The sequence below is a fragment of the Leopardus geoffroyi genome, chromosome D1, assembly GCF_018350155.1.
Source record: "Leopardus geoffroyi isolate Oge1 chromosome D1, O.geoffroyi_Oge1_pat1.0, whole genome shotgun sequence".
NCBI classification, from domain to species: domain Eukaryota; kingdom Metazoa; phylum Chordata; class Mammalia; order Carnivora; family Felidae; genus Leopardus; species Leopardus geoffroyi.
The window spans coordinates 1,814,335-1,826,363 of record NC_059329.1 but is presented as its reverse complement, the minus strand read 5'-3'; the positions used below and the strand labels follow the sequence as shown (position 1 = coordinate 1,826,363).

The 12,029-nt window shown below is 44.1% G+C and overlaps 1 protein-coding gene across 14 annotated transcripts in view; it reads right to left on the bottom strand.

The window, feature by feature from the left end:
* Positions 1–12,029, bottom strand: part of DYNC2H1 (dynein cytoplasmic 2 heavy chain 1) — a 347,379-nt gene that overhangs the window by 17,136 nt on the left and 318,214 nt on the right. The window lies entirely within an intron of this gene.

The window sequence follows — 12,029 nt, the reverse complement described above, 5'->3', positions numbered from 1 at the left end:
GTAATTATTGATAGGAATTCAACTGTCATTTTGTTCACTAGTTTGTTTGTAGTTCTCTATTATCTGCTTTTCCTTTTGCCCTATTTCTTAATGATTGATGGGTTTCTTCTGTAGTATTATGCTTCACTTCTTTAAATTTGTGTGTATCTATCATAGGTTTTGGGTTTGTGGTTGCCATGAGTATTTAGCAACTCTGCATTTAGTTTATGGTCATTTAAGTTTGAACATATTTTTTTTTTTTTAATTTTTTTTTTTTCAACGTTTATTTATTTTTGGGACAGAGAGAGACAGAGTATGAACGGGGGAGGGGCAGAGAGAGAGGGAGACACAGAATCGGAAACAGGCTCCAGGCTCTGAGCCATCAGCCCAGAGCCCGACGCAGGGCTCGAACTCACGGACCGCGAGATCGTGACCTGGCTGAAGTCGGACGCTTAACCGACTGCGCCACCCAGGCGCCCCAAAGTTTGAACATATTTTTAAAGAACTTCTATTTGACTCCATCCTCCATGTCTTATTTATAAGTTATCATATTTTACATCTTTGTAGTCATAATTTTCTTATTTCTAATTCTAGCCTTTCCTCATCCACTTGAAGTCCCTTTAACATTTTTTGTAACGCCAGCTGTATAGTGATGAACTTGTTTAACTTCTGTCTGGGAAATCCTTACCCAATTTTGAATTATACACTTGCTGGGTATTCCTTGTTACAGGTTTTTCTTTTCATCACTTTGAATATATCATGCCACTGTCATCTGGCCCTCAAAGTTTTTGCTGAAAAGTCAGCTGATAACCTCAAGGAGTTTCCCTGAGATGTAACACTTTGCTTCTCTGTTGCTGTTTTTAAAATTTTCTCTTTAACACTACTTTCTGCCATTTTAATAATTGAGTATTGGTGTGGACCAACTGGTGTGGTTTCATCTTGTCTGGAACTCTCTATGCTTCTTGAACCTGGATGTCTGTTTCCTCCCCCAGGTTAGGTCAGTTTTCAGCTACAATTTCTTCAAATAAGTTTTCTGCTTCTTTCTCTCTTCTGCTTCTGGGATTCCTATAATGTTAATGTTTGTTTGTGTGTTTGACGTTGTCCAAGATACCCCTTAACCTATCCTCATTTTTTATAAATTTTTTTTTTTTCAAAGTTTTTATTTATTTTTGGGACAGAGAGAGACAGAGCATGAACGGGGGAGGGGCAGAGAGAGAGGGAGACACAGAATCGGAAACAGGCTCCAGGCTCTGAGCCATCAGCCCAGAGCCTGACGCGGGGCTCGAACTCCCGGACCGCGAGATCGTGACCTGGCTGAAGTCGGACGCTTAACCGACTGCGCCACCCAGGCGCCCCTATCCTCATTTTTTAAATGTTTATTTTTGAGAGACAGAACACAAGGGGAGGGGCAGAGAGAGAGAGGGAGACACAGAATCCGAAGCAGGCTCCAGACTCTGAGCTGTCAGCACAGAGCCCAACACCGGGCTCAAACCCACAAACTGTGAGACCATGACCTGAGCCAAAGTCAGACACTTAACCAACTGAGCTAATCAGGGATTCCCCGCTGTCCTCATTTTTAAATATTGTTTTTACTTTTTACTGTCCAGCTTGGGTGCTTTCCATGGCCCTGTCTTCCAGATCAGCAATCTATTCTTCTGCATCCTGTGTTGCTTCACTCTAGTGTATTTATCCTTCCGATATCACAGTCTTCAGTTCTGACTGCTTTTAAATACCTTTTCTAGGTTGGTTGATGTTGTCCCTGCGATCTTCCATTATGTATCAGGTGTGTTGCTTGCCTCAATGTCATTCGGCTCTCGCTGGGGTCACGTCTTGTTCTTTGGGTTGGAGCAACACTCTGCACGCTGTGCTGGACTTTGTGTGTTTCTGTAAACTGGGTGCACCAGCTACTTGAACCTCAGTGTTCTTCGGTGGTCGTCCCGTGTAGACTGTGTGCCTGCTGACTTGAGCCGTGGGCTGGGGCCCTGGGGCACTCTGAGCGTGGCTGCAGGGGCCTCCTGACGAGGCCGTGGACGGCGAAGTGGAGGGTGGGCCAGGGGGCCCCAGGGTGCTCTGGATAAGGGGCACCCCACCAGGTCAGAAAAACTGTGCTGGTAGTGAGCTGGGATGGCAGGGCGTTCTGCTCAGGGCTACTCTGACGTGGCAAGTGGATCTGAAGCTGGCACAGGCCAGGCTGTCCCAGGGGCTCCCCGCAGGGGACACCCTGACAGGTGACTGCCATCACCTGGGGTGTGGGCTGGCTGTTTTATGGTGCTTCGTACTGGGGGTGTCCTGGAGGGCAGTTGGAACCAAAAGGCAGGGGCAGGGGCACCTGGATGGGGCCTCTGGAGCTTCGGCAGACATGACCCATGAGGTCTCAGAGGGCCGTGTGGGGCAGGAGTCCCCGCGAGCCCTGGGAAGTGTTCTGGGGTACGTACTATGCACCTGTGTCACCTTGGGACAGTGGCGGGAGCTGCAGCGAGTGCTGGACGGGGCCATCTCCGGAGCCGCCACCGGGGCGTGACTCCTTAGAAAGGCGTGGGCTAGGACCCGCGGCATGCTGAAGCAGGCTGGCCACAGCGCTCGGACCCGTCCCCAAATGTGCTATGAAGGCGGACCGGCAAGGTGTGCCGTGGCGCTGCCCGGGCCTCCCGCCCCGAGCGCACGGGCAGGGATCTCAGGCTGGATCTTTGCTATCCTTGTTGCTGTCGTCCTGTGCCCCGGGACGGATGGCTGTGCCCGCAGTCCCTTGGCGCCGTCCCTCACTGCTGCGGTTCCCTGATCCCGTCTCTCTTGCTGTTCTCCACGCAGTCTGTGCGCCGTTGTCTGTGCGATCCCTGTACAACGTGGCTGTGCAGAGATGTCCAGTCGGCCCGCGGGCTCCGTCAGTAGGAACTGCTTCATAAGAGGAATACACGCGGTGGGTCTTGGAGGACATGAGTTCAGGGTCTTCCTCTGCCGCCAACTTAGACCCCATCTTGGCCGACCTTTCTAACTACATCTGCTCCCGTCTCTGATAGGACCCATGCATCCCAGACGATGCACCTGCAGTTCCCAGGAGGCCGTACCTTCCTTCAGACCCTACCGGGTCGCATTCGCGTGTGCTGCCCCTTCTATCTGAAACGCATCGCCTCCACCTTCTTGTATTTCCTGGAACTCTCGTTACTCCCACTGTGCCTATGGCCGTGAGAGAAGCTGCCTCCTCCTTTCGTGACTTTGCTTCATCTGCGTACCTGTTACACGTGTGAGGCCTCTCTCAGCTACCAGTTTGCGTAAACCTCCATAACTGTACTTAAGACTCTGGACGGGAGCTGTTTGCCCGCCAACTCGACCCAAGTTGGTTTCCGACTTGACAGAAAAACCCGGCTTGTCTGTGGAAGCCCAGTGTTCGGGATGATACACGGTACGCAGGAATGTAATTGTTATCACGCTATCGTAAAAACCTTCCAACACAGTAGCATCACGATAAATGAGACTTATGACGTGTGAGGCACAGGGCTAGGTATGCTTCAGACACACAGGAACTTATTTAGCCTTCAACATGGTGCTGTAGGAGCATCATGGTCTGCAATCTCAAATGAGAAAACTGGGGTCAGTGAGATCAGGTAAGTTGGCCCAAATGGCCCGGCTCATCAGCTGGGGAGGTGGGGCTGCCAACACTGTGCGGTGAAGCCCGCGGCAGGGTGCCTCACCTTCTACAAGACCATGGTTACGTTTATACAGAAGGAAGGAGGTCAGCATAAAGGAAGGGAAAGGGGGGTTAGCCTTCCATTGAGAAGGAAATCCCTTTCAGAAAAGTAAAAAATCCATATTATCTTTGAGCCATTTCTTTTACTGGCTAAATATCTGAATTCGTTTTACCTCTCTGTACATGGGCTATTTTTCTCATTAAATTATTTTTAGCTCTCTATTTCAATCCTGATTTTTAAAATCTGGTAAATAGAATTGGAGAGAAATATGTTCAGTACTGTAATGTCACGTTGCTTTTCATACAGCCCAACAACAGACCCTCACTGTCCCTGTCCAGCCCAGAGACAGACGGGCACTGTCCCCAACAACACTATGTTCTTGATTTGCATTCAGTTTGTGCCCAATTATGTGACTGTTGTTCGAGGTCATTTTCTTCTGCATTTACAACTACCCAGTGTTTCTCCATGCTCTGCTTGGCTGTGTGGCTGTGTGGCTGCTTGGCTATCACTATGGCTTATACATGTTCTACTTTCTCGATCTAGGTGATTAGATGGCATTTAATTTTGTCTTCCAGAGAATTCACACTTAATCTGGATCCATTTGAATTAATCTCTGTGATTATGTACAACTTTACATGTTATGGATAAAAACCCTTAGCAACTTCCAATCTTTTGTATATAACTTTCAGTTTTGTTCACATACCTTTGTAATCTGTAACTTACCACTTTTTGAAATAAATTTCTTACCAGAATTAATAGACTGAAATAAATATTAACCACTCCCTTTCTATATGATAAATCACTCAAATCCTAGGGGAAATGAAGCTGATGTGGGAGAAAAAGTAAGTATTTTACAAAAACATATGCTCTTTTAGGCCAGAGGGTGCTCTGTTAGCTCTCTCAGCAATGACTAATAATTATTACTACGGGTTCATTTCTTAAATATTCTGATGCTTTTTTTTTTTAAATAAAGAGAATTCTAATTACTGGAAACTTCAATGCACTACAACCCAACGAGAAAACACATTTTCCTGAGGTAAGCAGTATATGAAATAGTTTTTAGTCATTACATGCAGCATTAAAACTTTAAAGTGTACTTACATATACTCGTATTTTAAAATTTTATTAAGTAAAAGTTGCATGCTTCATCTACAACTATGTAGTGTTTTAAGTGCAAATATCTCCCAAGTTCCACTGTCAAAAGTTCTTTTAATAATTGAGGGTTTTAAAGTGGGGATTGCTAAGTCTTTGTCAAGACCATTTTCTTCCTTCTTTGGAAGGGTCCTGAATAAACTCCACTCCACCCTGGACCGGACCCTCAGCTGTCTGCAGAGGGGCTCATCTTGAAGAAGCAGCTGGCTGCGCAGGACAGGGACACAGAGAAAAGGGAGGGGGAACCAGGTAACAGAGGACATGTCCTCCTACATGATGAACTGCAGGGGAGGGACAGTCCTGAGAGATGGCAAACAAACGCCCCTGCACAGAAAAACCATGATTAATAGACAACTGAACTGTAAGGAAATCAGGCCTAGAACCCCGCTGATCCGGAGACAGCTGCTGGAACTCTCTGCCGGTCGAGGGGCTGGGAAATCCCATGGTTTACGTTCCCCTCCACCATGACGGCACAGCGAGGCCAAGGTCTGGTGCCATGGACGGGCGCTGCCCAGTGAGCCCCGGGCCCCTAGCCCCTCCCAGCTCATAGAAAAAAAGCTACAGTTTAAAAGAGCAACTAGAATATAAAAGATCCAGCCCTTACGACGACGTCTGCTGAATTGGGGGGGTGGGGGGAGCTTCTGGAACTCTCTCTGGGAGGGAGAGGCTGCTGATCATGACTGCTTTCGTTTCCCTCCACCCTGCTCGAGGAGACGGGAACAGGGTGCCTCAGTGAGCCCTGGGATGCCAGCCCACACCAGCCCCTGTCTGACACACACTGGGACACCCCTTGTCAGCACTCACTACAGCCCCAGCTGTGGCCCCAAGGTGACACACCCCAGGCCTGCACCACTTCAGCTCCAGATGATGTGTCAGGGCATGCACTGGTATAGACTGCCCGGTGACACTCCAGCTGTCCTGCCAGGGCGCCCTCCGTGTGAACAGTGCTGGGACGGGCCCAGCCTTTGGCCACATTAGCTGTGGCCGTTCCACGAGGGAAGCCCCAGCCCCAGTGACACAGAGTCTACCCAGGGGATGAGCACACACAGACCGTTCACACGGAGTAGAAATAGCTGTCTGCCTAATTGCTGGAACACACGAAGTCAAGTAAAATGAGGAAACAGAAGAATATGCTCTGAATGAAAAAACAAGAGAAAACCTCAGAGAAGGACTACATGGAGTGAAGGTAAGCACGGTGACCAATAGAGGTGAAAGCAATGGTCAAAGAGAGAGGAAATGGACTCCAGGAGAACTTCAACAAAGAGAAAATATGAAAAAGAACCAGTCAGAAAGGGAGAACACAATAACTGAAATGAAACTACAGAGGGAATCAAAAGATTAGAGGATGTAGAATAATGGATCAGCTGTTTGGAAGACAGGGTGATGGAAACACCCAAGCTGCACAGCAAAATGAGGATGAAGTAAGGGATCTCTTGGACAACACATGTATTACAGGAGTCCCAGAGGAGAAGAGAGGGAAAGGAACAGACATCCATGTTCAGGAAGCCCAGAAAGTTCCAAACAAGATGAACCCATGGAGGTCCACATCATGAAACACAACAATTAAAATATTGACTATTAGATATAGAGAGAGAATTTTTAAAGGAGCACAAGAGCAGCAACTCGTTACAGACAGGGAAACCCCATAAGGCTATCAGCTGGCTTTTCAACAGAAATCCGCAGGCCACATGGGAGGTGCACGATACAGTCTAAGTGACAAAAGGTAAAAACACTAGAGGAATACCTCCCCTTCAAGTTTACCATTCAGATTGAAGGAGAGATAAAGAGTTTACCAGAAAAACCTAAAAGGAGTTGATCACTACTGAACAGGCCTTAAATGTTAAAATGAACTTCTTTAAGGGGAAAACGAAGGGCCATAATCAGACAAAAATGATGAATGGAAAAAGTTTTTATCCGTACCAGCAAACATACAGTAATGGTAGGAGAGCAAGCACTTAAAAAGCCAGTATAAAGGTTAAAAATAGGAAAATCAATTATTTTAAAGATTAGTGTTAAGGGACTTACAAAATCAAAGAGATAGTAAAAATGAAGTTCTTTAAGAAAGTATTCAAACTTTGTGACCAGCAACACACAACAGACTGCTATATTCTTAGCATCCTATATGTAAACCTCATGATAACTACAAAACAAAAATGTACAACAGATACATTAAAAATAAAGGGAAAGGCAAGTGGAACACTATGGACAGTCATCTATCACTAGGAAATAGGGCAAGAGATGATGAAAGAAACAAGGAAGAACTACAAAAACAACCAGAAAATGATGAACAAAATGCCAATAATTCTCATCAACAATTACTTTATATGGAAATAGTCTAAATGCTCCATCAACAGACATGGGGTGAATGAATGCATAACAAAACAAGACCCATCCATCTGCTGCCTGTGGGGGACTCACTTTAGACCCTAAGACATACAGAGACTGAAAATGAAGACATGGAAAAAAGATAATTCATGAGAATGGAATAAAAAAAAAACCTTGAGGTAGCAATATGTATGTTAGACAAAACGAATTAAAACAAAGATTGTAACCAGGCAAGGAAGGGCACTGTAGAATGATAACAGGATCAATCTAACAAAAGCATATAACAAGTGTGAATATCTAGGCACTCAACATTTGTACATCTAAATACAAAGCAAATATTAACAGATATAATACAATAATAGTAGGGAAATTTAACACACTGTCTTCCTCAACAAAGAAATCATCCAGGCAAAAAACAAATAAGAAAACCATTTCCTTGTATTACACATTAGACCAGATATATTCAGAACATTCCACACAAAAACCACAGAATGCACATTCTTGTCAAGTGGACATGGAGTTTTCCCTATAAGAGATCACCTGTTAGTCAACCAAACAAGTCTAAATAGAGTAAAGAAGAGTGAAATCATATCAAGCTTCTTTTCTGACCACAAAGATATGAAACTAGAAATTGTAAGAAAAAATTTGAAAAAAATATGGAAAAAAAAAAAACGGAAGCTAAACCACATGCTACTAACCAACCAACAGGTCAATGCAGAAATCTGACAGGAATGGGGGTGCCTGGGAGCTCAGTTGGTTAAATGTCCAACTTTAGCTCATGAGTTCATGGTTCATGGGTTCGAGCCCCACGTCTGGCTCTGTGCTGACAACTCAGAGCCTAAAGCCTGCTTCGGATTCTGTGTGCTTCCCCCCACCCCTCCCGCTGCTCATGCTCTCAAAAATACATAAATAAATAAATAAATAAATAAATAAATAAATAAATAAATAAAATATAAAAGGAATATTACACATATGTAATATATAATATACATGCAATATAATATATAATGATTATATATATATATAAAATCTAAAAGGAATAAAAAACTCATGGTGACAAAGGAAAATGAAAAAACAATAGTCCAAAAACACTGGCACACAACCAAAGCAGCTGTAAAAGAGGGAAATGTATATTGATGCAAGCCTGCCTCAAGAAACCAGAAAAACCTCAAATAATCTAACCTTACATCTGAAGAACTGTTAAAAACAACACAACAAAACCCTAAATTAGTAGAAGGAAAAAAAGATGAGAGCAGAAATATATGAAATAAATAGTAAAAAACATGGAAAAGAGCAGTGAAAGCAAGAGTTGGTTCTTTGAAAACATAAACAAGACTGCCATGCCCTTCACCAAATTCACCCAGAGAAGACAGAGAAGACCCAAATACACAAAGTCCAAAGTGAGACCCAAGTAACACGTGGCACCTCAGAAACACACAGGATGATATGGCACTACTATGAAAGATTTCATGCCACCAAACTGGACAATCTAGAAGAAATGGAGACACTCCTAGAAACATAAAATCTTCCAAGAATGAATCGACAAAAAAGGGAAAATCTGAACAGACTGAATACTAATAATCAAATTTAATCAGTAATCCCAAACTCCCAACAAACAAAAGTGTAGGGTCAGATGGCTTCACAAATAAATTCAACCAAGCATTTAAATTTTTTTTATGCTTACTTTTAAGAGAGAGAGCGCACAAGCAGGGGAGGTTCAAAGAGAGGGAGACACAGAATCCGAAGCAGGCTCCAGGCTCTGAGCTGTCAGCCCAGAGCTCGACCTCATGGACTGTGAGATCATGACCTGAGCTGAAGTCGGACGCTCAACCGACTGAGCCACCCAGGCGCCCCATCTACCCAACATTTAGGTAAGACTTAATATCTACACTCCCTAAACTATCCCAAACAATCAAAGAGGAAGGAAAACTTCCAAATTCATTGTACAAAACCCTTATTCTGACATCAAAATCAGACAAAAACACTACCAAAAAAAAAAGGAAATACAGACCAATAAGCCCTAAGAATATAGAGCAACAATCCTCAATAAAATATCAGCAAAGGACATTCAATAATAAATTATGAGGATCATTCACCATAATCGAGTGGAATTTATTCTAGGGACATAAGGATGGTTCGATGACCTGCAGATCATTCAGTGTCATAGACCACATTAACACAGTTAAGGATAAAAATCACATTATCATCTCAATTGTGCCGAAAAAGCAAAAAAATTTCAAATCCACTCATGATAAAAACTCTTGGCAAAAAGGGTTTAGAGGGAACATATCTCAACATAATAAAGGCCGTGAAGGACAAGCGCAGAGCTAACCATACTCGGTAGTGAAAAACAGGACTTTTCCTTGACCATCGAGGACCAGACAAGAAGTCCACTCCCACCACAAGTATTCAAAGTCACACTGGAAGTCCGAGACATAACAGACAACAGAAAGAAAGAAATGGCATCCAAAGGGGTAAAGAACTAAAACTGTCAGTGTTGGCAGATGACATGATGCTGCATGTAGAAAACCCTAAAGACTCCACCGAATACCATTAAAATAAATGAATTCAGTGAAGCTGCAAGATACAAAATCAATATACACAAGCCTGTTGCGTTTCTATGCACTCTTAACAAAAGAGCAGAGAAACTAAGGAAACCATTCCATTTATAGTTGCACCAACACGAAAAAAGCACCAAGAAACCACTTAACCCAGGAGGTGAAATACCAGTAACCTAAAAGTACAGAACTCTGATGAAATAAATGCAAGACAACACAAACCAGTGTTAACATATCCAGATCGAGAAGTGGAAAAATTAATGTTGCTAAAATGTCCACACCATTTAAAGCAATCTGTAGATTCAATGCAATCCCTATCAAAGTACCCACAGCATTTCTCAGAGAACTAGAACAAAGAATCCTTAAATCTGTATGGACCCATACAAGACCCTAAATAGCCCAAGCCATCTTGAGAAAGAAGAACCAAGTTGGGGGTGTCACATTCCCAGATTCCAAGATAACCTACGAAGCTGTGGTGATCAGAACAGTATGGAACTTGCATAAAAGGAGACACACAGATAATAGAAAAGAAAGCCCGGAAACAAACCCAAGCTCATATGGTCAACCCATTAAAAAGAATACACAATTGGGGCGCCTGGGTGGCGCAGTCGGCTAAGCGTCCGACTTCAGCCAGGTCACGATCTCGCGGTCCGTGAGTTCGAGCCCCGCGTCAGGCTCTGGGCTGATGGCTCAGAGCCTGGAGCCTGCTTCCGATTCTGTGTCTCCCTGTCTCTCTGCCCCTCCCCCGTTCATGCTCTGTCTCTCTCTGTCCCAAAAATAGATAAACGTTGAAAAAAAAAAAAAAGAATACACAATTAAAAAACAATAATTGAGGCAATAAAGGGTGCTCGGAAAACTGACCATTACCTGCAGAAGAATGAAACTGGACCGCTTCCTTACACCACACACAAAAATAAACTTAAAATGGATCAATGACTTAAATGTGAAACCTGATACCGTATAACTCCTAGAAGCAAACACAGGTAGTAAGCTCGGTGTTATGGGCCATAACCTTTTTCTAGGTATGTCTCCTCAGGCGAGGGAACCAAAAGCAAAAATGAAGTATTGGAACTGCACCAAAATTAAATGCTTTAATACGGCAAGGAAACCATCAACAAAACGAAAAGGCAACCTACTGAACGAAAGAAGGTATTTGCAGTTACACATCTGATAAAGGATTAATACCCAAAATATGTAAAGAACTTACACAAGTCAACTCCCCTGCCAAAAACAAATGCTCTGATGACAAACTAGGCCGAGGACTTGAGTAGACATTTTTCCAAGGAAACATACAGATGAAACGATGCTCAACATCACTGACATCAAGGAAGCACAGGGACCTACCAGCTTACACCTGCCCTGATGGCTAGTGTCAAAAGACCAGGGACAGCAAGGGTTGCTGCGAATGTGCACAGAAAGGATCCTTTGTGCTCAGCTGGTGGGAATTCAGATGGCAGCCACCGCGGAGAATGTATGGAGGTTACTTAAAAACCTCAAAGTACAAATACCATACCTATTCAGTAATTCCACTACTGCATGTTTACCCAAGAAAAACAAAAATACTCATTTGAAAAGATAAATATACCCCTCTATTTATTGTGGCATAATTTACAATAGCCAAGATGAGGATACAACCTCGGTGTCTCCTGAGAGATGAAACGAGTGGACGCAGCAGAGTGTATGAATGGAGAGTGTGTATGTGCAGACACACACGGAGCACAGACAACTCAGTCCTGAAAAAGAATGAGATCTGGCTATTTGTGACAGTATGGATAAACCGAGAGCGTGTTACTCTAAGTGAAGTAAGTCAGAGAAAGACAAATACCATAGGACTCCATCTCTATGTGGAATCTAAGAAACAAATCAAACACACCAATAAACAACACGGAAGCAGACCGGTAAACACAGAAGACAATCCAGTGGTGGCCAGAGGGTATGGGGGACGGACAGAATGGGTGGAGCCTTGTGGGAGGTACAGGCTTCCAGCTCTGGGATGAATCAGTCATGGGGACAAAGGGTACAACACAGGGAGTACCGTCGATGGTGTTCTATGCCGTGTGGGGACAGATGGCAGCTACACTCGTGGGGGACACAGCACAGACCTGTTGAACCCCTGTGCTGCACCCCTGACACTAATGTGACATGGTGTGTCAACTGTACTTCAGTTTACAAAAAAGGACTGCTTTCTTCACGTGCCTACGCCCAGCATGGTGACCCCGTGTGACTGAAACCAGATGTGTACGAACCTGCCGACACTGTTAGCCACCGCATGGCTAACTCTGACCACACACGAACAACACGTGGCAATCCACATGATCACTAAAGGCTT